Genomic DNA, 27,614 nt, shown 5'->3' on the forward strand with positions numbered 1-27,614 from the left:
CTATAAGCTTTTTCTGCTGTTTCTTTCAGGTCTCAGCAGAATAATATAGCACTTAGGGAAAAAGATACAGCCCAGGAGTCCAGCACTAGAAGCCAGGATAGCAAATATCTCCGCTGCCACCATGTACTTGCCCTTGGTGCTCAAGTAAGTTGGGATGAAGGAGATCCAGACACTGCAGAACACCAGCATGCTGAAGGTGATGTATTTGGCTTCATTGAACCTGTCAGGTAGATTTCTTGCTAAAAAAGCTACAATGAAGCTGATGCCAGCCAGAAATCCCAGGTAACCCAAAACACAGTAAAATGCATGCATTGACCCTTCATTACATTCAGTTACTATTGTTCCAATTTCTGATTTCATATTAAGGTATGGGAACGGGGGAGAGCAGTGAACAACCAGGCAAGACACAGAACAGTTTGAATAAGGGAACAGAAAAGGACTACAGAAATTGAGATCCTGGAACTCATCCATTTCCGGAGCTTGCTTCCAGGCTTGGTGGCATGAAAGGCTATGACCACAGTGGTGGTTTTTGCCAATATAGAGGAGAGAGCAATGGAAAAACTGACCCCAAAGGCAGTCTGTCGGAGAACACAGGTCACTTTGTCAGGGTGGCTAATGAATACCAAGGAACAGAGGAAGCAGAGCATGAGGGAGATGAGGAGAATGTAACTGAGGTATTGGTTGTTGGCTTTCACTATGGGGGTGTCTTTGTAATGAATAAAGATCCCCAAAATGACAGTATTAATGAGAATTAAGAAAATACAGATGAAAGTCAAAGTTATCCCCAAAGGCTCTTCATGGGTCAAGAAGGATATTACTTTTGGGATGCAGGCATCTTTCTTCTGATTGGGCCATTGGTCCTCTGGACATTTCGTACAAGCATCTGTATCTGAGAATGAAAAAATATTGTCTCATTACCTCACAAATCTCATCAGTTATAGGACAGTAACCGTTCTCTTACAATAAGGCTTGTTTCAAATTGACAGACAGTAGCAAGTAATGAACAATGAGCTTCCTGGAAATAAAATCATGCATTATCTTTTAGATGAGACTTTCACCTTAAATGGATGTTTTTAAAGGATTCCATACGTCTTATCTAATTGGAGTGTGATTAGTTTTCCTAGCGGTATCCAGCATGTATTTATGGATTAGACATAAGGTATTCCACTAGGACATGCAAAGACCCTTTTTTCATAGAGTACTGAGATTGCAATTGAGACATCCAGATCAGGATGTGCTCAGTTGTGTTGATGTTTTGGAAAAGGCAGGAGTGCATGCATATTTGCTGGCCCATGTTGGGTCTTCAATAAAGGATGAATGTGGGCCTAATATGAGAGTGGCACATAATAACGTGAAATCACTCACCAGATTTGCTGGAGATCTCTCCCTCTGAACAGGGAATACAGTCATAGCAGCAGATAGGCTTTCCTTCCCTGGTTAATTTCCTGAACCCAGGACGGCAACACGGACTGCACCTGAAATCTGGAGGTGTCTGAGGATTGAGAAGAAACTGATTAACATGAGGTAATACTGGATTATGACTTTTCAAATGCAGTGTTACTTTTCTGTCTAAACATGAGCATTTTTCCCATTTAGTTTTTCAGCTCATTGCAAACCTACTCAGTAGAATATGGAGGTCAGTATGAGCTCTATTTTGATTGGAAATATAAATAATATGAAGTAGGTTTGACCTGGACTCAGTCATTCAGGCTGATTGGGGAATATTTTGAGCAATGTAGCTGTGCAGGTCACCTTTAATGGTTTGATTAAAAGTATGAGAAAATACCTCTGCTTCCTCGTAAGAAAAAGGGACTTTTAGATGATGTCTTTGTAACCTACTTTTCTACCTCCAAGTCTGAACATTTACCTCATGGAGCTGCTCACCATTGGTTGCTTATCTAATAAGCATTGTTGTTTCTTTAATCATTTAGGTGACACCTTTATCGAGAGTGAGTTTCATTCAGCTACACGAGGTATTTTTTTGTTTAAACTTGTTGCCTTGTCAAATAGATATATTTTGGCCAAATTTATCTTGATCTGTTAAGGATGCAGCAAGCGTGTTCCAGGAGCAGGGCCTAATTTTATACAGATATCAATACTATTCAGCTACTGTCCAGTTAACATACCCGTTGATATTAAATTACACTGCAGACATAGCAGGTCTAACATTATATTGTTAATTGATTTATTTAAAGTTAGGCCGGCGTATTTAGAGGGCTAAGCTATATAGATATTACTGCTGAATATAGCATGAAGATATATAGATAAATTAGCAAATGATGGTAGACAAAGACCTGAACGATCCAACCAGTTGGCCTTCCAGTCGCGCTCATGATAAAGTCATGATTAAACCAACAATGAATGTGATTTAAAATACTTGATCATTGCCCAGCACCAGCCTTAGTTCTTCACAGCCAGTCATTATTTAAGTGCCACTGAACATGCAAACACACCACCAATCATTTTTTTTTTGCTGTTTATACCATTCATTTTCTAATTAGAGATCCTCTGTGTTCATCCCACACTTTTTTAAATTCCTCCACCGTTTTGTCTCCACCTCCTCCCTTGGGAGGGCATTCCAAGCGTCAGTCGTTGTCAGACAGAGGGCAGGAAGGAGGTGCGGTCAGAGGCTCTGAGGAAAGGGAGCCAGGCCTGGTCCCTTCCCCAGCTATGCGGAGGGGGCCTGGGGAGAGAGGCCCAGGAAACTCCCAGGCTATGGGGCCTACAAGGCCGAAGGATCTGAAGGCCCGGCGGAGTAGCTCTCAGCCAGTCCCTCCTCCAGCACGAAGGGAGCGTAGTCCCCTGGACCGTAAAGCGCCCAGGGCCAGGGAGGATTGTGGATCTGATGCCTCCTCCATGACCCAGCGGCGTCCAGGTAAGGAGCCTGAAGATCATGGGGGAGGAAGGAGGAAGGTTGAGGCCCTAAAGGTGCAGACCCAGAAGGAGCAAGGACAAGAAGGAATGGAGGTGGGGCAGGAGGCCCAGTTGGGATTTGAGGCAGCCGGCAGTGAAGAAGAGTGGTCAGAAGAAGGGGAGGAGGCCGGTGAGTGGGAGAATATGGACCCAGGACAGTGTGCCAGAGAAACGGTGGAGCGGGTGAGGCACATCAAGTCTCTGGAGAAGGAAATAGAGGAGCTGGGGAAACGGTTGAAAATGACTAAAGCCATGAGTAGGCTGGCCCCAGCAGAGCATGGTCAAAAGTATAAGACTGAAGAAAAGCGCTTAACAAAGTTGCTGAAACAGAAGGAAAAAAGAATTGCTTGTTTAAAAACAGGCTCTGCAAATCCCTTGAGGGAGGTTTATGAGAATCAAGAGAGGATGCAGGCTGGTACATCTAAAACTATGAGCCAGGAGGTTTTTTCCCCAGCACAGGAATCTACCAGTTTAAGCTCAGGAACATTGTTTCACAAAAGGCAGTTGGTAACAGAGATTGTACAAAGTCCAAACAGTCAAAGTACATTGCAAACTATGAAAGCCCTGATGAGCCCAAGGGAAGAGGGAGTACTCAGGTTGGATACAGCTCCAGGAGAAGGGGGAGGGGCGGATTGTTTGGCCTCAGGTATTCCGGTAGAACAGAAAGGAAAAGACACAAAGTTACAACACTTTCATATTATTGAAACGGATGGAGACAGGTTTTCCACCCAGGACACTTTTTCAGTACCCACTAGTGGGGAAGAAGAACAGGGTGTGGAAAAAAGTATTGAACTTACCTGTGTGGAGAGATTGCAAGAGAAGCAAAAACCAGCAGGCTTCCAACTGCAGGAGCACTCCAAAGGTGCTCTGATTGAGGCAGCAGTTTCTGGTGATCAATTATCATCAGCTGTGCAGCTTGGCTCAGAGCAGGTCTGCCCGCGAGGTCAGGACGGACAGGAGGAAGAATCAGGAGAGATCTCTGTTCAATCTGCAGCCAAGTTTGCAGGGGACCTGCTAGGGTATGGTGCCCAGGACATAGAGAATCAGCAGGAGAAAGAGGAACTGGAACAGGAGTTGCATGGAATGGAGCAGGACATTGGACCAATTGCTCAGACCAGAGTAAGCTCTGAAAGTGCACTAATTTTTAAAGCTCCTGATGTCCCAGTTGAAGGTCTGGGTTTGAACTGGTTGAGGGGGGGCTGTGTGCGAGGGGAGGGGGGGGGGCGGGGGGAGGGTCTTGGTCAAGAGAGGGGTATGCTTTCTTGTCGGAAGGTGGGGGAGGGGGATGTGGGGAGCCGGGATTCGGAGGAAGGGAAGAAGGGTAGGGGAGAAGTGAGGGGGGCGGGGGAGGGGCAGGGTGCTCTTTCCTTTGCGGCGGTGGTGAGGGGTGAGGGGGGAGGGGAGATGGGGGGGCGGCCAGTGTCTGTGGAGGGATCAAGGGGGAAAGGGGGGGAAGGGAGAGGGGCGGGGCAAATCCCCAAACGAAGGAATGTGGTGCAGATTAGATGGGTGGGGGAGGGGGCTATGCCTTCTCGGGAGACGGTTTTGAGGATGGTCATGGGCCTGGGGTTTGTGCCGGAGGACTTCTATGCCTGTATTCACCCAGTTAATTTGCCTGAGTACGATGTTAGTTTTCTAACGCAGAGGGGTATGGAAATCTTTTGGGAGAGGTATGAGGGGGTGAAAAGAAGGGGGGATTGGAGCAATTATGTGGTTATTCCTATTAGTAGACCTGACTTGGTGCAAGTCACTGTATTGGTACGAAACGAGTCCATTTCAGGGGCAGACCTGGCCTACTGGTTACAGTGGCATGCGGATTTGAGAACCCCGTTATCCAAACTCCCGGATCCAAGTAGGGTGTGGGCAGGGGGGTGGGGGGCTTGGGTTAAGCTAAGACAGGAAGGGCAAGTGGTCAAGCACATTCCTTCTGCGGCTTTTATTGGCCGGGACAGGATTCTCTGTTTTTACAAGGGACAGCCACGGCAGTGTTTCCGTTGCGGATCCTTTCGCCATTATAGTATGTCTTGCCCAGTACAACAGTGTGTAAAGTGCGGGAGTAAGGAGCACTATACAGAAAATTGTTCCTCTATCCGTTGCAATTTGTGCGGGGGTCTGGGGCATGCCTTTAGAGACTGCCCGAGGGCGCGTCATAATAGGAGGGATGAGGGCAGGGGGAATATGATTCGGGGAGAGGGGCAGGATCTAGGTCAGGGTTCTGGGGGTCTGGGGGTTGGGAGGGCTTGGGAGGAAGGGGGAGGAGAGGGAGGTTTGGGGGTACAGGGGAGGGGTGGTTTGCAGGGGGAAGAGGAGGGTTTACGGTTAGAGGAGGGCGGGGGTCTAGAGACTAGAGGGGGACAGGAGGAGGAGGGAAAGGGAGAGTGGGTTCAAGTGTCAAAATTAAAGAAACGGAAGGTTTCAAAGGGAAAGGGTCTGACATTACAGTGGTTGCCTGGGGTGGGGCAGGGGGGTAATCGATTTCAGATTTTGGAAGAAGAGGATGGGGGGGCAGAGATACAGGGGAAGGGGGATGATGGGGAGAAGGGACCTCAGGAAGAGGGAGGAGGGGAGAGGAGTCGGGGAAAGGTCAAGGGGGAAAGGAGTCAAGGTAGGAAGGGAAGGGGTACCCATGACGAGGAGGGGGGGATGGAAGTGGAAGATGTTGAGGTTGGGGAGGAGGAGGGGGTTCCGGTAGGGAAGGGAGGGGGGGGTAAGAGGAGGATGGGGCAGGGGGTGGTTAGCCAGGAGCAAGCTCAAGGGGACGGTAATGTAGAGGTAGGAAAGGAGGGGGAGGGGGTGCAGAGGGGAGAGGTTCAAGAGGGGAAGGTTGCAGGGGGGGATTCCGTAGGGTTTAAAAAGAAGAAAGGGAGGAAGAAAGGTATGAGGGAGGGGGGAGGGGAAGGTTGGGATCAGGATACAGGGATACGGGACTGGGCGGCAGAGATAGGGGATAATGGAGAGGAGGATTACATTCTGGGTAGCAGGTTGCCACAGAGAGTAGATAGTATGCAAAGGAAGGAGGAGAGTGAGGAGTTGCATGAGTCCTAATGGGGGGTATGGCAGGGCTTCTTCTGACGTTCGCCACCCTAAATGTGGCGAGTGTGGCTTCCCAGAGAGCTCAGTGTTTGGCCTATGAGTGCTTTTCTCAGGTTAAGGCCGATTGTTTTCTGCTTCAGGAAACGCGTTTGCAGAACCTGGAGCAGCTGAGAAGGGCGCGCAGGGATTGGAGATGGGGACCCTCGGTGTGGGGGCTGGCAGGGGAACGATATGGGGGAGTGGGGATTTTATTTAAGACACATAAGGTGGAAATTCAGCGTGTGATGGAACTCGGGGTGGGGAGGGGTTTAGTGGTAGACGTATTATGGCAGGGTATGGCGTTGCGAATTATTAATCTTTATGGGCCGCAGACTAGGAAGGAGCGCAGTTTGTTATTAGGGAAGATCAGGCCTTACTTGTTTACTGCACGCCAGGTAATTTGGGGGGGAGATTTCAATTTAATTCTTAGGAAACAGGATAGTGGGGGTACTAAGGTACAGGTGACATATGATGGGGTGCGCTTGCTCGGGATCATGAAAGAGGGGGGGCTGATAGATGTTCACATAGAACATTTCCCAGATGAGGATGGATTCACGTTTAGCAGGGGGAGATGTAGGAGCCGAATTGATCGGTTTTTGGTTCGTAGAGGGGTATGCCAGCGGGGGCCTCGCCTGCTGGACGTGGATTTTTCCGACCATAAACTGCTTCTTGTGGAAGTAGGGGGGTCGGCGGCTCATAGGATAGGTAGGGGGTTGTGGAGGATGAATTTAAGATGGGTCCAGGATGAGAAGGCTCAAAAGAAATATTTGAATTTTTTAGAAGACCAGTTATCCTTACGGGGGATCTTTCCCTCCAGAGGAGAATGGTGGGAGGTGGTGAAAAAACGGACGTGTTTCCTTTTCATGGGACAGGCACGGAGGAGGGGAAGGGAAAGGACACGTTTGGGGATGGCCTTGAAGCAAAGGAAGGATTATTTGATTTCCAAGGGAGGGAGGAAAGAGGATATCCAAGAATTACAGTCTCTGTTAGAGAAGACTCAATACGATCGGTATTCCTCTTTAGTTTATGAGAGGGACTTTGGTAAATTGATTAGCCCAGATCCCTTCGTTTGTTGTAGGGAAAGAAGAGAGCATAGGGTGGTGGAGGGTTTTAGGGATACTAGGGGGGTGATGCAGGATTCCAAAGAGGGAATATTGAAGGTGGTGGAAGAGCACTTCAGGGGTTTTTTTTCGGATCAGCACTTGGATGGGGGGAGGATGGATCAGTATGTGGAAGGGACTCCGGGGGTGGGGAATTGGGGGTCTCATCTCCAGGCCCTTTCGTGCCCCTGGACACTGCAGGAGGTTGAGGAGGCTATAGGGGCCCTGAGAAAGAGGACATCTCCGGGGCCGGACGGGCTGCCGGCAGAATTCTATCATACGTTTCGCAGGCGCCTGGCTCCGATTTTATTGGATCTCTGGGAAGAGGCACGTCAGAGGGGGTCTCTTCCAAAATCCTTGTTGGAGTCTGCATTGATTTTGTTAAGTAAGGGCAAAGATCCGCAGCTGTTAACTAACTGGAGGCCTATTGCGCTACTAAACTGTGATCGTAAGATCTTTGCGCAGATGCTCTTCAAGCGTATGCGGCAATTCTCGGGGGACTTGTTGGCAGCCTCACAGGCTTGTGGGGTGCCGGGTAGAGGGGTGCTGGAGGCTGCGGCATGGGTGAGGAAAGGTTTAGAGCGGAGTCGGGAGGAGGGGTCAGGGTGGCTGATGGTGGCGCTTGACCAAGAAAAAGCCTTTGACAGGGTCCAATGGGGATTCCTCTGGCGGGTTTTAGAGTATTACGGGTTCCCTAGGGATTGGGTGGCACAATTACGGTTGTTATATTCTCATGCACATGCATTTCCATTGATCAATGGGTGGAAAGGGGGGGAATTTGAGCTGACGGCAGGGGTTCGGCAAGGGTGCCCTTTAAGCCCTTTGCTGTATGCATTTTCTATAGACCCTTTTATTAGGCGTCTGGAGCAGGGTGGGGTGGGAGGTAAGCACGGGAGAACAGTTGCGGGTGGTGGCATACGCAGACGATATTACTGTGTGGGTGGCAAACAAAGCAGAAGGGGATAAACTTTTGGAGTTCATCCACGATTTCGCAGGGGATACAGGGTCACGGGTGAATATCCACAAATGCAACAGTTTGTGGTTAGGGCCAGTAGGGGAGCAGTTTGAATTAGGAGGGGGTTTCCCGGGGGTGGTGGATAGAATGAGGGTTTTGGGGATTTACTTTGAGATAGGAGATTATGCTAAATTCAACTGGGACCGTTGTCTTCAGGAAGCAAAGGGGCGGGTGGACAGGTGGAAGAGGTGGAAAATGTCCATGGAAGATCGGGTGAAACTCATCAAGACCCATTTGGTGCCCCTCTTTTTGTTCATCAGCTACATTTGTTTGGTACCTGAAAAGTGCTATGCCTCGTTGTATAGCATTTTCTTCCAGCTGCTGTGGGGCAATCGGTTGAATCCAGTCAAACGAAACACCACATATCTATCTAGGAAGGAGGGGGGGGTAGGGATGATCAATCCGGTTTTGTTTTTTAGTTCTTTGTTTGTGCACTTTAATCTAGGGAGAGCGGTGGGTCAGGCTCCTCCAGGGTGGGCGAGTAGTGTGCTGGGGTGGTGGGAGAGGGTTTGGGTGGGGTGGAGGAGAGGGGAGAGGGTAGGGGTATTGCGGAAAGGGGCTCCGGAAAGGGTAGGGTACTATAAAACGTTAGTAAAATTAGTTCGGGTCTGGGGGATTCTAGTGGGGGAGATTAGGGATGGGAAGAGAGGAATCTGGGTGGAGAGAGTGCGCTCCCAGATGTTCTCGTCCCCTCTGGTACTTAGGGATGCTCCCGGGGAAGTGCTGAGGCAAGGGCTACGGAATATCAATTCGGAGAGGATTCCGGCTAAATATCGGGACATTGCCTGGCTGTCCCTACACGGCAAATTATATGTCAGAGAGAATCTGAGAGATAGGAAGATCCAGGACAGGAATTGTCCAAGGGGGGAATGTGTGGGGAAGTTAGAAACCATGGACCACTTTTTGAAGGACTGTCCCTTTTCCCGGGGGGTGGGTGACAGGGTTTCTGCTCTCCTCCAGATCCCCACGTTCCGTTCCTATACGTATGCGGACTGGGTGTATGGATATCGATTCAAGAGAGGTCAGCTGGATCCGGGGACGGGGTTCTTGATTTCGCTCATTCTCCGGTTCTGTCTTTGGATGGCTCGTTGCCGGGTATCCCTGCACCAAGAAGATCGATCCATTGAACAGGTCAGTTGGGATGTGGTGCGGGCTGTACAGCAAGTGGCGCAATGGGAAAGAGTGGAGAGGGATTCACAGATGGTGTCCTTGTGGTGGAAGCATGTGAGGTTAAAGGCCTTATGATTATAGTTACTGTGATGTTGTGTTGGTTGTAATTTTAGGGGGGGAATAAGGGGGGGAAAAGGGAGGGGGAGGGGTGTATATATGTATAGGGGCAGAAGGGATTGTTTTGGTGATAGAATGGTTTGTGTTAGGCATGTGAATATTGGTATTTATATGATTTCTGTATTTTTGTTATTCGTTGCTGTAAATAAAGAAATCTCCAAGCATCAACCACACCTCTCTGTAAAGACGAATTTCCTGACATTATTCCTAAGTCTACCAACCTGCAACCTCAATTCATGTCCTCTAGTTTTACCATTTCCTCTTCTCTGGAAAATATAATCAGAGCTTAACCATGTATTGAGTGAAAAAGTATTTTCTCCTATTATAAAACATGGTATTGCTATGTAACCTCAAAAATTACAAAGGAATAGGTACACAGTGAACTAGATTCCTTCATAAAGAACAAAGAGTAGGGGACACTCAAAGAAATTACATGGAGGTATCAGCGGTTTGCGTATTTGGGTATAAAAAAGGTTTGGACAAGTTCCTGGAGGTAAAGTCCACAGTCTGCTATTGAGACAGTCATGGGGAAGCCACTGCTTACCCTGGGCTTAGTATCATGGAATTTTGCTACTAATTGGGTTTACGCCAGGAACTTGTGACCTGGATTGGCCACTATTGGAAGCAGGATAGTGGGCTAGGTGGACCATTGTTCTGTCCCAGTATGGCTGTGCTTATGCTCTTAAAAGATAGGTACTGAAATAATGAGTGCTATGAAAGTATTCTATTGACCTTTACAGATTAGCTCAGCGAAAGCTTCACACCTAACTTTGGGTGTGAGCATTTATACCTGCTAAAGGCTGGTATAAATACAGGCACCCAACTGATGGCAAGTAGGCAAATGCAAGTATTCTATAACAACACGTGTAATTTGTGGGAATGCCCATGACCTGCCTCTGCCCTTTGGAGTTCTGCACTAAGGGGTGTAAGAAGAAATGAGAGCAGTGAGGTAAGGGGGGGGGGGGGGCGGAAGTGCCAAAGTGAAGGGCCTCAAATGCCAGCGTGGTGAGCTTAAATTGACTTTAAATCTGACCTCGTTGAATGTTCTCTCCCACATGATTGCCTCTTCATAGATAGTAAATTCCTGATCTGGAGGAGCATAAGAGTTATAACTTCCAACAATTTCTTTAATCCGTGTCCCATCAGGTAGAATGACAATGTTTATAATATCATATCCCATGGCGAGATCACTTTTCTCATCAAAAAAGATTTCCTCACCCAGAATGTTCTTAAAGTGGAGGTTCTTCAGATAATGATGAAGCTAATGAAAATGAGAGACATTTTTAATAGTGAAGCTCACTGCGGTTATAACTTTTAAGTTCATACAATCTGATCCTGTTTTCAATTTGAAGCAACATTAGCGTGAAGCTTATTTTTGAAGTTTATTAAAAAAATGACCTTTTTATCCTATTAATTTTGAAAAAAGTTAACCCACGCTTTCATGCAAAAATGCAAAACTTTGAAGAGTCCTCTTTATTTAATCTCATAACACTCTGTTAGGAATCAAAGTTCCTCAGTTCCAGAGGATCAATAGGCATGCCCCAAAAACAACTTATCTGGCGAAGTATCTTATCATGCAGTCCTCAAAGCTTTTCTTTTCTTCCAACCTTTTAATACAACAGCTGCAGGATAAATATTTAGTTAAATATTTAGATAAATATGTAGTTTTTATATGTGCTTTTATCTCTGCAATTAGCTGTGTGTCTATTATGTTGGACATGAAGCATCTGTTTAATAGTTAAAAGACCTTCTGCAATGAGTCAGAGTGGTTTGCAATCTAAAATTGTATGTATATAAGGAAAGGAACGCGAGTATATAGAATTCACTATATCCTGCTTCCCTTTCACACTGCGCAATCATATACCATCACTTCTTTCTGAACATATCATTCTTCTAACATAGGATGTTACCTTCCATGGCAGAAAATCTAACAATCTCTCACTTTCTCCACTCCTCTTGGTGGTATTCCTAGAACCAGAAGTGATCATGTCATGCAATGCTTGTGCCAGGCCATACACAGCATTGTAAACGTTATAACTATCCCCAGAGTTTATAGAGTCACAGTGTATTTGGAAAAAAAAATGTTTCATCACTGCTGCAGGATCTTTGGATGCTCTTGGGGCACTGGTTGTTACACAGGTTCTTCCACCACATCTCTATGAATGAATCATTTGGAAACATGGCAGGATTCCCCTCACGGACAAATTTGTGAAAGCTTGGAATAGTTTTCTTTGCAACTGCTAAAGCTAAGGTGTTTTTTCTATCAACACTGTATGAGGGGAAGAAAAATCCCCATTCTTCTGAGATGATCCAGACCTTTCCAGGTGCTTCCCAAATGGGTGTATGTCTTATAAGCTCTCTGTAGTCTTTATTACAATACAAAATAATCACTTTAGTTGAATATGTACTGAAGGTGTTATAAATATCTGTATTTTGAGCCAGATTGAACGGGACTGACGTAAGGTTTCTATGAATTCAATGCAACCTCCACTCTGCTCAATTTCTTCTCTCAGGATCTGCACAGCCCTCATGCTGTTTTCATCATCAAATGCAATGATACCAACCCAGGTCCAGCCAAAATGCTTCAATAGTTTGACTATCCCAGCACAGATGTGCAGGTCACTGGGAACAGTCCAGTACAAATAAGGAAACCTAGCTGTGTCGCTCATGAGAAGATTTCCTGAGGTGTAACTTATCTGCTGAAAATAAAAGACTGAATTTATCAGCACCTTTGTCATGAAAAGATCATATTTCATTCACATATCAAATATTTAGAGCATAGTAATATGTAATTTATCTTTAAAATCGAGCATGGCATCGGAAGATTGGAGGGTAGCCAATATATGGCAGAGCCTACTGTAAAGAACAAAATTACAGAGCATATTGAAAGGAGGTTGGAGGGTCTAAGCAGGTCAGGAGGAGGTATGGGGCCAGACTACATTCCCCACAAGGCCCTGAGAGAAGGGATCAGGGGGGTAGGTCCCAAAACCCGGTATGGCTCCCACGTGGAAGGGAGGGGGAAAAGGACTGGAAAGAGCAGCTGCTATGGCAGACGAGGGCCAGAAGGGGAAGCAGGGATGACCAAGCTCAATTCCCTTGGGTTAGAAATCAGTACAAGATTCCTTCCACCTGGGAGGGGGAGGAGGTCTCCAACCAACAGCCTAGCAGAGAAGCAGAGTTAATGGAGTGCTTGGAGGAAGGAGAGTCTGGATGGACCAGCACACCAGGTTTGGAGGAGCCGGTTGACATGGACTGTAATTGTACTTTGGGGCAGAGTTGCAGGGACTGAAGGCAGTGGGTGGTCACAGGAGTCAATTAGCTGTGTTGTGGGCGGTGTACTGCCATTCTGCAACCACCCAAGCGGAAAGACTTTTAAAACTGAAACCCAGGCTGTTGAACTGGGGGAGAACTTGGATTTAAAGAGATGTTTTTTCTTGTTGCTTTGTTTTGGAAACTGAATGGGACTTTAACCCCCTTGAACTGAGATTTGTGGAGGAGGGGAAATAAACTGTTTGGAACTAAAAGCTGTGTTGTCTGGAAGGACTTTGTTTGGGGACTGCGGAAGGGAGCCTACCACCCCTGAAGGTTTGCTACCGGGATCACAGTTATTACAGTGGCACCCCAGATGGGACATGACTGTTGAACAACCACCGGGTGATAAAGATATCAAAGGATCCCTGCTACCCTGGGCAGTTGAATGCTACGGTGAGGAAGGTGAAGCCAAGGGAAGAGCAGAGGACTTGTGTGGACCCAGGCAGTCGGTGTATCCCCAGTGAAGTGAGATGGAGGTGTCCTGGGAGGTTCCAGAGGCCGTGTTCCAGAAGCCCGTCGAGGGGGCCAACACTAGCAAAGACGCTTTGCTCACCTACCCCAGGTAAAGGGTACCTAGGGGGGAGGTGAGGGTGGATTGTAAGATCTGGAGGCTTGGGAGTGGCTGTAGGGGATGGAGGAGGCCACAAACACACACACACCCACAAACCACAGGTGCAGCACAAGTGTGGGGGGCCAGGCGAGTGAACAGGCCGCACTTGGATTGTGTTTTTTTGTGATTGCAGGCTGCACCCCATCGGACGGCCAGGAAGGATGGAGGCCGGAGGAGCCGGAGAGGAGAAGGCCAGAGTCGATGGCCGATGGAGAAGATCTGTAAAAGATGGACATTGAGCACCAGGTCACCCTGAGTGAGAAGGGGGATATCACAATATACATAAGAATGGATTAATGAGACAAAGAGGGGCATTTTAGATATGACGTCTAAGTCCAACTTTGGACGTTTGGCTAAAAAAGTCTAAAATTCAAGTGGGGAATATAGACATTTTCAAAACAGAAAAATTTCTATCCTTTTTTATTTTTACAAAAAACATTTGCTAAATGTTTTGTGCTCTGTGCATTTATCTTTTTGGTCCAAAAAAAATGTTCAAGTGAAAAACGCACAAAATCAAGCCATTGGGATGTAGGAAGATCCAGCTTTCTTAGTAGACCGGCCACACAGATTTCCCAGGAAAGCAATGGGACACACTTGGGAGCACTGAAGTGGACTTCAAATAAATGCTCCCAGGTACACATCTCACTGTTGCTCCCTTATCTTGTCTGCTGAGCCCCCCAAAACCCACCACCCCCAACTGTACACCACTACAATAGCTCTTATGGGTGAAGGGGGCACTTAAACATGGGTATAGTGGGTTTTTGAGTGCTCACAGTTTCCACCACAAGTGTAACAGATAGGGGGACATATGAGCCTGGGTCCACATGTCTGCAATGCATGGCACCAACCACTAGACTACTCCAGGGACCTGCATGCTGCTCTAATGGACCTGAGGCTGGTAAGTAATGTTTTTAATCAGCTTTTATGGGGAATGAGTGGCAAGGGGTTAGTGACCCCTGGGAGAGTATGGGGAGGTTATCCATGATTCCCTCCAGTGGTCATCTGGTCATTTAGGGCACTTTTTTGTGGCTTATTCGTTAATAAAACAGGTCTAGACCAAAACGTCCAAATTATAGCCCTGGATGTTTTTGTTTTGTTCCATTATGACAGAAAAATGTTCAAGTGTTAGGAATGCCCAGATCCCACCCTTAACATGCCCCCTTGTGATTTGAATACACGTCTGACGGACTTCATATAAAAACGTCTAAAAATTGGTTTCGAACATAGTACTTTGGACGTTTTTATGAAAAAATGTCCAAATGCAGACATGCCATTTTTGGGATCTTTTTCTCCTTTGAAAATGAGCCCCAAAGCCAACATGGATTTAGTGAAAGGAAATCTTACCTCACCAATCTACTACATTCCTTTGAAGGGGTGAACAAATGTGCATAAAGGTGAACCGGTCGTTATTGTGTATCTGGATTTTCAAAAGGCATTTGGTTAAAAGATAGAAAACAGAGAGTAGGGTTAAATGGTCAGTATTCTCATTTGAGAAGGGTAGATAATGGGGTTTGCAGGGGTCTGTGCTGGGACCGCTGCTTTTTAATATATTTATAAATGATCTAGAGATGGCATTAACTAATGAGGTAATTCAATTTGCTGATGACACAAATTTATTCAAAGTTGTTAAATTGCAAGAGGATTGTGATATTCAGAGGCAGTTACCGCGAAACTCTATATAAAGTGCCCTAAATCGGCCACATGGCCAAATTACGTGCAAGAGGATTGTGAAAAATTACAAGAGAACCTTATGATACTGGGAGACTGGGCATCCAAATGGCAGATGGTGTTTAATGTGAGCAAGTGCAAAGTGATGCATGTGGGAAACAGGAACCTCAACCATAGTTACGTGACACAGGGTTCCACATTACGAGTCACCGACCAGGAAAAGGATCTAGGTGTCATCGTTGATATGTTGAAACCCTCTGCTCAATGTGCAGCAGCAGCTAAGAAAGCAAATAGAATATTAGGTAATTATTAGGAAAGGAATGGAAAACAAAAAGGAGGACATTATAATGCCTTTGTATCGCTCCATAACCCTAAATTCTCGCTAAAAACGCCTTTATTTTTTCCATTATCGGCCGAGGGCGCCCATCTCTGCTAGGCCGATAACCACGCCCCTGTCCCACCTTTACCATGTCTCCAACACGTCCCTGTCAACTTTATTCATTCCCCCGACAGAGTGCAGTTGAAGACACCCAAAATTGGCTTTCGATTATACTGATTTGGGCGCCTGCGAGAGAAAGACGTCTATCTCCTGATTTAGGTTGGAATATGGGCGTTTTTCTCTTTCGATTATAAGGTGGATGGTACCGTAAACGGCGTTAGCCGTTTCCGGTATGAACAAATACAGGTATCAACAATACAAGGTGAAATTGTGGTAGAATGGATTACATGTATGATAAATAAAATTGGGGGAACTTAGAGAGGGAGAGGAAGAGTTAGGGTATGTCCATTACGATCTTTGGTTACGTTGTGTTGCAGGTATCCAGGTTTTTTCTGTTGGGTCGGTGGGGTATGCTTTTCTGAACAGGTCTGTCTTTAGTAGTTTCCGGAAATTTAAGTGATTGAGCGTTATAATGAAACTGCTGCTTAAAACCTCCACTAGTTTGGTTATTGTACCATAAATCATTACTTGCGAGAAATTTCCTTCTCAGAAATCTTATTGCACTGAGTGTTAATAACTTTACACTCACGAGTTCCAGTAAGTCATCATATACATTAATCACATTGTCCTTAAAGTTTGAACCACATTACAGAAGATAGAATGAAGTGAAATGAAAGATGCTCCCTGACCTGTGGGTAGTGGTATATCCCAGACAGGCTGGAAAACTGGCTCGAGTGCTCAGGTGGAAGACTTTCAATAAAAGCAAACAGTGATCCAGACGTTTTGCAGCTGTAGTTTGGGATCCCAGTGTCCATTCCTGAAAATATATTTATGGCAGCTCTATACATTAAGAAAAAGTTGTCATAAGGGTTCTCAATGCGGAACCCCAGTGTGAGGTTGGGTAAGAGCTCCGAGCTGTTGTTAATCACCTCCACCGCAGACACAAAGGCCAGGAAGTTGTAATAGTTCAAAGGTACAGGACTTTAAAGACAATAAATACCATTAAAATATGAAATTAGCATCAAAGTATAAGATAGTGAAGCATAGACATTAGTAATAGGCAAGCATGAAAAAAGCCTAGGATTAGGGATAGAAGCATTGTTTGTTACAAGCTGTACATATTAGTCTGATAACAAAGACCAACAGGTGTATGCTCCAGGTTTTGCAGAAATTAACTGCATTTCTTTCTTCTCTCTCCCTCCTCCCATATTTGTTCAATTCTTCAGCCATGCCCTCAGGACACAGCAAATAAATGCATATCCTACCAACATGCACAAACCCATAATCACTAGACCTAGCACTGCTGTTTCTGTGCCCATCCATATGCATCTGAACCAATAATATAAACTCCCCACCGAAGATTATTCAGGAGCCAGTGAAGGTAGGATGAAGAAGTGGTATCAGGGGAGACAGCATTGTTGAAAGTACGTGTGGAAATTCGCAATCCACAGCAACAAAAATGAGGCCAGACCCATGATGGAACAGCTTGAAATGTTAGCCGAAGTTCATATCAGCCACAGGTGAAGATGTGTCCCAGAGTGCAGGGAGAAAGAAAAGAGAGGGAGGGGAGGGGAAGGAAGAGAGTTAAGAAAAAGGAGGAAGAGGAGGTGAGGTGGGATAACGCCAGAGGCGTTGCCAGGTTTTGATCTCAGGGGGAGCAGACTTTTATAAAATAGGCGCCGGTTGGTGTCAGCTAGACAGCAGTGTCTGTGTTGTTGCTCAAGGACTGTGGTGGGCACTGATTAATGCAGGCTGTCTCTGTTGCATCCTACCTACAAGGAAACAGTAAGTTACATCAGGAGGCAGGACGCACATTCCTTCCACTGCTAGACACCTTGTTTAAATCAGATGGGCTTTTGTTTGTGTGGTGACTCTACAGGATGTGGAGATCACTAGACTTCAGGATTTTTATTTTGGGTGACAAGAGCCACCAAAGACGACCCTTGCCCCAGAGTGGCTGAGTCTACTTTCAAATAGGGCTAGACACTTTGCCATTCAGGTTTTCAGGCTATCCACAATGAATCTGCATGAAAAAGATTTGCATGTAATGGAGGCAATATATGCAAATCAATTTCACGCATATTTAATGTGGATATCCTGAAAACTACTACTACTATTACTTATCATTTCTATAGCGCTACTAGACGTATGCAGCGCTGTACACTTGAACATGAAGAGACAGTCCCTGCTCGACAGAGCTTACAATCTAATTAGGACAGACAAACAGGAAAAACAAGAGATAAGGGAATGTTAAAGTGAGGATGATAAAATAAGGGTTCTGAACAAGTGAACAAGGGTTAGGAGTTAAAAGCAGCATCAAAAACCTGACTGGCAAGGGGGTACTCATGGGCCAACTTGGGAAACACTGCCGTAGAACACAAAACTTACCACCCCATAACAGCCCTAACCCACCTATGAAAAGACAGTGCTAAATATATTATACTGGGTTCTGGAGCACCAATATACCTACTATTGGGAAACTGGAACAAGCTGCACTGTTACACATTCCTACACAGACACTACATGTTAGCAGAATTCGTCACCTCAGTTGCACATGCAGAACATGAACAGACCCTTATCACATTCTTACACAGACACTACATGCTAGCAGAATTCTTCACCTCAGTCACACATGCAGAACATGAACAGATCCTTATCTATATAACATGAGTAGCCATACTGGGTCAGACCAATGGTCCATCTAGCCCAGTATCCTGTTTCCAATAGTGGCAAAGCCAGGTCACAAGCACCTGGCAGAAACCCAAATTGTGACAACATTCCATCCTACCAATCTAATACAGAATAGGGAGCCACAAAAAAAACAACAACAACAACAAAAGTTTAAATAGAGACCCCCTCCTCTCTGCCCAAGAAAACCAGACTCTATAAACAGTGCAATACTGGTAAAAAGAAACAGAAAAGCATTTTCTCCTGTACTTTGCAAAATAAAAATATAAAAAACATACATTTTACAAAGCAGGTACATCCCAGTCCTTACAAAATGCTTTTCTGTTTTTTATTAAATAAAAATGTTTTCTCTACCTTTGTTGTTAGTGAATTTGGCTGGTCCCAGTCTTTTTTTCCATGTTCCATGAGTCAGAATTACAAATTCTTTTCCAGGCTGGCCTTTCCATTTCTTCTCTCGCCTCTTTTCTTCCTTTCCGTCTCTAAATCTATTTGGCACTGATCTTGCATTTTATGTCCCCACTATCAAATAGCTATGTATAGAGCTCCCAAGTGATCTAGTTCCAGATTTTTCAACCAGTTCTAGTGTGAACTCATATCCCACATTCATCTGGGATTTGCAGTCCCTGATTCTACCTATCAAAATCTGTGCTGCAGTACATCCAAAATGACTTAAGAAAATGCACTCAGACCCCTGCAGGGTTGCTAATCTGAAGATATCAGAGATGTGCATTTTCAAATACTGTCATATTCCTAATATCAAATTCAAAACACAACAACAGCAGAATCTATTCGCCCCCAACTCGAAATAGCCTCAGTCAGAATTAACCACCCCATGAACACCTAAACTTAATCCTATTCTACAGACCCCTGGGTAATTGGCAATACCCACAAATGCACTTTCAAGATTTCATATCAAATACTTGCTTGTCAACCCAGAACCTCATCATAGCAGGCGACATCAACCTTCACCTTGAAGATACTAACTCAAGTAATGCACGCGAATGCAAAGACTTCCTCCAACTATGGGAGCTCCACTAGCCAAACACACAACCCACCCATAAAAAAGGACATACACTAGACATCATCACCCGCAAGTTCTCATCAGATCCAAATTTCACAATAACAGACACAAAATGGACAGCCAGACCATGGTCTTACCACTACAGTGCTAACCTCTCCCTCCACTGAAGAACAAAAAAGACACAACAAAAACAAAAACAACAAACCTACACTACGCGAGGCAAAATAGACCCACTAATATTCTGGCAACAACTCTACACCGAGGAATGGACAACACCTACAGACTCACCCCAATTTCTTCAAGAATGGGAGAACAGATGCAAGAACAATACTGGACAATATAGCACCACTTCAAACCAGAACCTCACACAGAAAAAACTCAGTACCATGGTTTAACGAAGAATTGAAAGAACTAAAAACTCGGGTTAGAAGACTAGAAAGAGCATGGAACAAGAAAAAAGACGAGAACACACTCAAAGACTGGAAACAACTACAAAGAAAATACAAATACGCTATCAGACAAACTAAAAGAACATACTACAAAACCAAAATAGGACCAAACTACAAAGATACACACAAACTCTTCTCACTCGTAAACAATCTCATAAACACCACTACAGCCACCTCCAAGAACACAGAAACCCCATCAGCAATCAATCTCGCAAATTACTTCAAGGAAAAAATCATAAAGCTCAGACTTATGATACCTACAAATACAATGGACTACACAAACATACTTGAATGTCTAGACCCGAAACCCGGGGAATGCCCAGCAGACCGATCATGGACCAACTTTGACAAGCTCTCTTCGAAGGAAATCTCACATTGGCTCGGAAAATACGCCAAATCACAATGCAAATTGGACATATGCCCTAATAGTCTAATAAGATCCGCACCCAAACAATTCAAAATAGACCTCACGAATCACATAAATCACAGGCTTCAAAACGGGATCTTTCCCACGGATAAAGGAAATATCCTACTAACTCCGCTACCGAAAGATGCTAAGAAGAACACAATGGACTTAGCCAACTACCGCCCAGTAGCATCTATCCCACCCATAACCAAACTCATGGAAGGCATAGTGATGAAACAACTCACTGAATACCTAAATAAACACTCAATCCTGCACGAATCTCAATCAGGATTTCGGACAAACCATAGCACAGAAACTGTACTAGTAGCCGCAATGAACTCATTCAAACAAGCAATCACAACTGGTAACAAGATACTCGTCCTACAATGCGACTTATCCAGTGCCTTCGACATGGTTAATCATGAAATACTATTACATATACTAGAATACTTCTGAGTGATAGGCACAGTAATCAAATGGTTTAAAGGATTCCTAACCACAAGATCATACCAAGTAACAACGAATGCGGACAGATCACCCCCATGGACACCCGAATGTGGAGTACCCCAAGGATCCCCCCTATCACCAACCTTATTCAACCTAATGATGGTACTGTTAGCCAAACTGCTAGCCAATCAAAACCTCAATCCTTACATATACGCAGACGATGTCACAATCTACATCCCGTTCAAACATGATCTAAATGAAATCACCAATGAGATCAACCAAAGCCTCAAAATCATGCACACCTGGGCGGATGCATTCCAGCTAAAACTTAATGCAGAAAAAACACAATGTCTTGTACTCAACTCCCAACATAACACAAAAAACTTCTCTACCATAATCACACCATACTGCTCTCTTCCAGTCTCACAAAATGGACAGCCAGACCATGGTCTTACCACTACAGTGCTAACCTCTCCCTCCACTGAAGAACAAAAAAGACACAACAAAAACAAAAACAACAAACCTACACTACGCGAGGCAAAATAGACCCACTAATATTCTGGCAACAACTCTACACCGATGAATGGACAACACCTACAGACTCACCCCAATTTCTTCAAGAATGGGAGAACAGATGCAAGAACAATACTGGACAATATAGCACCACTTCAAACCAGAACCTCACACAGAAAAAACTCAATACCATGGTTTAACGAAGAATTGAAAGAACTAAAAACTCAGGTTAGAAGACTAGAAAGAGCATGGAACAAGAAAAAAGACGAGAACACACTCAAAGACTGGAAACAACTACAAAGAAAATACAAATACGCTATCAGGCAAACTAAAAGAACATACTACAAAACCAAAATAGGACCAAACTACAAAGATACACACAAACTCTTCTCACTCGTAAACAATCTCATAAACACCACTACAGCCACCTCCAAGAACACAGAAACCCCATCAGCAATCAATCTCGCAAATTACTTCAAGGAAAAAATCATAAAGCTCAGACTTATGATACCTACAAATACAATGGACTACACAAACTTACTTGAATGTCTAGACCCGAAACCCGGGGAATGCCCAGCAGACCGATCATGGACCAACTTTGACAAGCTCTCATCGAAGGAAATCTCACATTGGCTCGGAAAATACGCCAAATCACAATGCAAATTGGACATATGCCCTAATAGTCTAATAAGATCCGCACCCAAACAATTCAAAATAGACCTCACGAATCACATAAATCACAGGCTTCAAAACGGGATCTTTCCCACGGATAAAGGAAATATCCTACTAACTCCGCTACCGAAAGATGCTAAGAAGAACACAATGCACTTAGCCAACTACCGCCCAGTAGCATCTATCCCACCCATAACCAAACTCATGGAAGGCATAGTGATGAAACAACTCACTGAATACCTAAATAAACACTCAATCCTGCACAAATCTCAATCAGGATTTCGGACAAACCATAGCACAGAAACTGTACTAGTAGCCACAATGAACTCATTCAAACAAGCAATCACAACTGGTAACAAGATACTCGTCCTACAATGCGACTTATCCAGTGCCTTCGACATGGTTAATCATGAAATACTATTACATATACTAGAATACTTCTGAGTAATAGGCACAGTAATCAAATGGTTTAAAGGATTCCTAACCACAAGATCATACCAAGTAACAACGAATGCGGACAGATCACCCCCATGGACACCCGAATGTGGAGTACCCCAAGGATCCCCCCTATCACCAACCTTATTCAACCTAATGATGGTACCATTAGCCAAACTGCTAGCCAATCAAAACCTCAATCCTTACATATACGCAGACGATGTCACAATCTACATCCCGTTCAAACATGATCTAAATGAAATCACCAATGAGATCAACCAAAGCCTCAAAATCATGCACACCTGGGCGGATGCATTCCAGCTAAAACTTAACGCAGAAAAAACACAATGTCTTGTACTCACCTCCCAACATAACACAAAAAACTTCTCTACCATAATCACACCATACTGCTCTCTTCCAGTCTCACAAAACCTGAAAATTCTTGGAGTTACTATTGATCGAAACCTCAATCTCGATATCCACGTGAAGAACACAACGAAAAAGATGTTCCACACAATGTGGAAACTCAAAAGAGTAAAACCATTCTTCCCGAGATACGTCTTCCGCACCCTGGTACAGTCAATGGTAATAAGCCATCTGGATTACTGCAACGCACTATATGCGGGCTGCAAAGAACAAACTATCAAAAAACTCCAAACAGCCCAGAATACTGCCGCCAGACTCATATTTGGAAAACCTAAATATGAAAGTGCAAAACCCCTTAGAGAGAAACTGCACTGGCTCCCAATTAAAGAACGCATTGCGTTCAAGATATGTACGATTGTACACAAAATCATCCATGCAGACGCCCCGATCTACATGCTGAACCTAGTGGACCTACCTCCCAGAAACGCCACAAGAACATCCCGCAAATTCCTCAACTTGAACTTCCCCAGCTGTAAATGACTAAAATAAAAGCTGATGCATGCCACTACCTTCTCCTACACGAGCACGCAAATATGGAATGCTCTACCCACAGACCTGAAATCAATTGTCGAATCAAATAACTTTCGCAAATCTCTGAAGACATACTTCTTCAACAAGGCCTACAACGAGAACCAACAGCTTCACTAATTCACTCTCCCAACCCAACCAGTTAGGAAAATCCACTTCTACTATCACCCGCCCAATCACTTCCTCTTTCTTCTCTACTTAATCTCTTCACACTACTAACTGTATCTGATATTCTGGAATGACAATGTCATAACAAAACTATTAAGCCACATTGAGCCTGCAAATAGGTGGGATAATGTGGGATACAAATGCAATAAATAAATAAAATAAAATACTTTTTTTCTACCGTTAGAGCAATTTATTTTTTCATTTGCTTTGGTCCCACTGTCTCTTTTCTGTATTTCTCTGTTTCTTCTGCCTTTACAGGGTTTCTTGCCCATCTGACATTTCTTCTGTCTCCAAATGCACCATCCTTCTTTCCTCTGCACTACTATTTGTCTTGTCCAGCATCTCCCTTCTGTGTCCCTTGTCCCTACCCTACCCCCAAGTTCAGCGTCTGCCCTTTCTGTTTCCCCATCTCCCCCCTTTTTCAGCACAGGCCTTCCTGGTGTCCTCATCTCCCCCTTTTCAAGCATCTGCCCTCCTGGTGTCCCCATCTCTCCCTTTGTCTAACATCGCCGTGTCCCCATCTTCCCTCTTTTTCCAGCATTACCCCTGTGTTACCATCTTCTCCCCTCTTCCAGAATTACCTCTTTGTCCCCATCTCATCCCTTTTTCACCATTGTCCCCATATCCCCTTTCCAATAGTGCCCCTCTATGTCCCTATCTCCTCTTCCCCTTTCCAATAGTGCCCTCTCTGTGTCCCTATCTCCTTCCCCTTTCCAGTAGTGCCATCTGTCCCTATCTCTTCCTCCCCTTTCCAATAGTGCCCTCTCTGTCCCTATCACCTCCCCCTCTTTCCAGTCGTGCCCCTCTGTGTCCCTATCCCCCTCCTTTTCAGTAGAGCCCCTTTGTCCCCTTTTCTTCTTTTTCCAGCACTGCCTCTTTGAGTTCCAATGTTCCTACCCTCTCCCTGTCTAGTATTGACACTGTGTCCTTCCCCCTCCCTGTCCAGCATTTACTATATCCTTCTCTCTTCCCATATTAACCGTCCCCATCTTTTTCAGCGCTCCCCATCCTCCTTGGGGCCACATATCTCCCTGGCCTGCCCCCAGCAGTCCATCCTCTTGCAGCTCCAAAGAGGTTTAATAGACAGGAGACCAAGTGAAGTCAAAATATTGAAACCAATTAGGCCAGTCTCAGTTTTCCCTTCCCAGTGACGCCGGCATCACCATACTCCCAAAACAAAGCAAGCAAACCTATGAGCTGCTGCATCCATGTTGTCACTCTTTATTGTTGGTAGCATTTGTATTTAATCTCACTTATATTTTCAAACATGCCAATTTGTGTAGTATACGGATATAAACAGAAAAAGTATAATAACGGAACTGAATATAGGTAGAGTAGTAATTTGTTATAAATCGTAATCAGTGTGTCATTTGGAGGGGCTAGTTATAGAGGCACTCTAGCACATGTTATATTCATGCAGAGATTTTGTTTTCTCCTGGTAAAGGCCAATAAAACAATGTAAGAAAGCCAATGGACTGTATTAGGGGCTTATAGCCCATTTAGTTATGTTTAAACAAAAGAGATCTGCATTAAAAAAAATATTTATTTTTATTTTGACCTATAAAACCACTTGTCCATGAAACATGCCTAAAAACAGAATAATCCATTTCCTATATAATAAAACGCACCTCCAACATTCTGAAGCTGACTGCATGGCTGAGGCATTCCTGCTCTCTGTATCCATCTCCTGAATTGACATCACGTACTTCCGGGTTCATCACAAGCAGAAGTGACCAACCACAGGAGGTTTCTCAGCTTCAGAATGTTAGAGGTGCATTCTATTAAATAGGATTGGTCAGTTCCTTGAAGCACAGCCAGAGCTCAGCATCCTGCACAGTAATGCTCAGACACCAGAGAGAAGGAGGGAGGGAGGAGGGGCCTGACACCAGAGAGGGGGGGAGGTATCTCTGTCACACACACACAATCTCTCTCTCACAGTCAATGTCTTTCTCTCTCTCACACACTCTGTCTCACACTGTATCACATTCACTCTCTATGTGTCACACAGTCACTCACACACTCTCTTGGTCTCATACACTCAGTCTCACAGAGAGTCTGTGTCTCACACACACTCTCTCTCTCTCACACTGTGTCTCACATACGCACTTGCACACACTCTCATTCTCACACACTCACTCTCTCTCACAGACACACTCGCACCCAGACTCACTCTCTCTCTCTCACACACAGTCACTCTCACATACACTCTCTCAAACATACACACTCCAAGGAAAACCTTGATAGCGCCTGTTTCATGTGTGTCAGAAACGGGCCTTTTTTACTAGTGTGTATCTAAAATGTAAATTCCTACAAATGAGATGACGTGAAAATGTGATTCCATGTGCCCGAATGAAAGGCGAGTTTAATTCTACTTCCATTTAATTTCAATATATTCTATCCTCTTTATAACACCAGGCTTCCCAAGGCAGATTACAGCAAGTTAAGATGAACTCATCAGGAAACAGGATATCCTCACTGAAACCTTGGCCACATGTATTGTATAGAAGAACAGTGAAGAAAAATGGGCACAAACTACAGAGTTTATAATTGCTTTTTCTACCAGCTACAATCATTTTTGAAGCTGTATTATGTCTTTTCTCCTCATCTTTTAAGGCAGTGACTATCCAACAGAAACAGCTTTAGCATTCTTACAGATGGATCAACAATAAAGAATGACAACGTGGATGCAGCAGCTCATAAGTTTGCTTGTTTTGTTTGGGGTGACCGGTGAAGGCAATGAGAATGACAGCTGCACGGGAGAGTGGAAACAGATTAACCAAATTGGCTTCCTTGCTTACAAGACTTAAGCAATCCTCCTTGGGCTGCTCTCCCCCAGGAGTCTTGCATCTTTCTCCCTGTGTTTCTTCTGCTGCCCGCTGTCTCCCCTCTGAGTCATCATTTTTACTGCCCTAAAGCATTCTCCCTCGGCACCAGTGATTCACAGTCAGCCTTCTCCTCAGACACGTCTCACTCTCACCTCTGGGGATAGTGAAAGGCCAGGGATGCTGTGGCTATTAGGTTGCTCCGGATCAGATATCAACCCTGGGTGGGGTGGCTTCCTCAGCTGAAGTAGTTTCTGCACTAAAGGAGAATTAGTATGGAGGTAATTCATACGAAAGTGAGCAAAATGGTGGATAGTCCACAGAATAAGTCACACGCAGAGGAGCTGATGGAGCTAAAGACACACTCGACAGAAGTAAAGCAAAAGGAAAATAAAATGTAAGTTTTCAAAACAGTGCCGTAGCGAGGGCGGCTGACACCCGGGGCGGGTCACCGCTGCGCACCCCCCCCCCCGGGTGCAGCATGGAGCCCCCCCTCGGCGCGTACCCTCCCCCCTCCAGAGCACATTCTTACTTGAAGCGAGGGGTGGGCTAGAGGGACGATTCGACCCCGAGTGCACGTTGCTGGGAGCTGCGTCGGCTCCGCTGGTTCCTTGCTCTCTCTGCCCTGGAACAGGAAGTAACCTGTTCCGGGGCAGAGGGAGCAGGGAACCAGCAGAGCCAACACCCCCCCAGCGGTGTGCACCCGGGGCGGATCGCCCCACCGCCCCTCCCCCTTCCTACGCCACTGTTTCAAAAACGTACCTGCTTTGAAGATGGTACAAACAAGTAGTATTTTCAAAAGAATAAAAAACTGATTATTAACAGGATGTCAAAGGAATTAAGAAGGGTATAACCTCTATAAAAGATTTGAATTTGTCCTTTCATGGAGAGTATGGTGGATACAAAACAGCGCCAGAATGCAAAGGTGCTTTGGAAAAATATGGGGAGGTCACTTTTCATAACACATTTACCCAGGATCTAAAGCTGCCTGCAAACTTTTCACTCTGTTCACTGGAAAAAGCTGACAGAGGGAAAAGTTTTACCTCCCCAAAAGGTATGACATTTTGAGATAGACAACAACACATCAAGCTGTGTATTTTCACAATGATTTTAAGGAAAAATATTCACAGATAAAGCAGATGAAAATCTTAGCAGGTCCTTTTTTCCCAGGGCTCATTTCAAAGGGAAAATACTCAGACTTAATGTGAGAGAATTAGTAAAATATCATCAGGTTATATTTGGAGTTCACGTCAGTGACCCACCAAAATTAAAACCGTCAACTCTGTCTCATAAAGGAACTAAGTCAGGATGCTACTTACAAGCTTTGTCCAACAAATGAGGGAACAGTTGTGAAGGATGAATGATGATATGGGTTAAAGATTTCTACAGTTACAAGTCCCCCGATCACAATGTCCCCATCCCTATGGTAACCTGGTCGTAGCTCTGTTGAAAGGTAGTTTGCAAGTGTGCACTGACACTCAGCCGTCTTCCACAGGATGTCACAAAGCATCAATAGAAGCAGAAACAGATGAGCTTCCACCTTTAACGATGTGAACCAGCTTCTACTGTGATAATGTTTGCTTTTCCTGCTGCAAATGTTATAGCTGGCCATGGTAGGGGATG

The 27,614-nt window shown here is 44.9% G+C and overlaps 1 pseudogene; it reads right to left on the reverse strand.

Annotated features, from left to right (window-relative positions):
* LOC115464719 lies at positions 1–27,603 on the reverse strand (annotated as a pseudogene).
* Between the last annotated feature and the right edge of the window lie 11 nt (positions 27,604–27,614).

This window comes from Microcaecilia unicolor, chromosome 3 (assembly GCF_901765095.1).
Source record: "Microcaecilia unicolor chromosome 3, aMicUni1.1, whole genome shotgun sequence".
Taxonomy (NCBI): domain Eukaryota; kingdom Metazoa; phylum Chordata; class Amphibia; order Gymnophiona; family Siphonopidae; genus Microcaecilia; species Microcaecilia unicolor.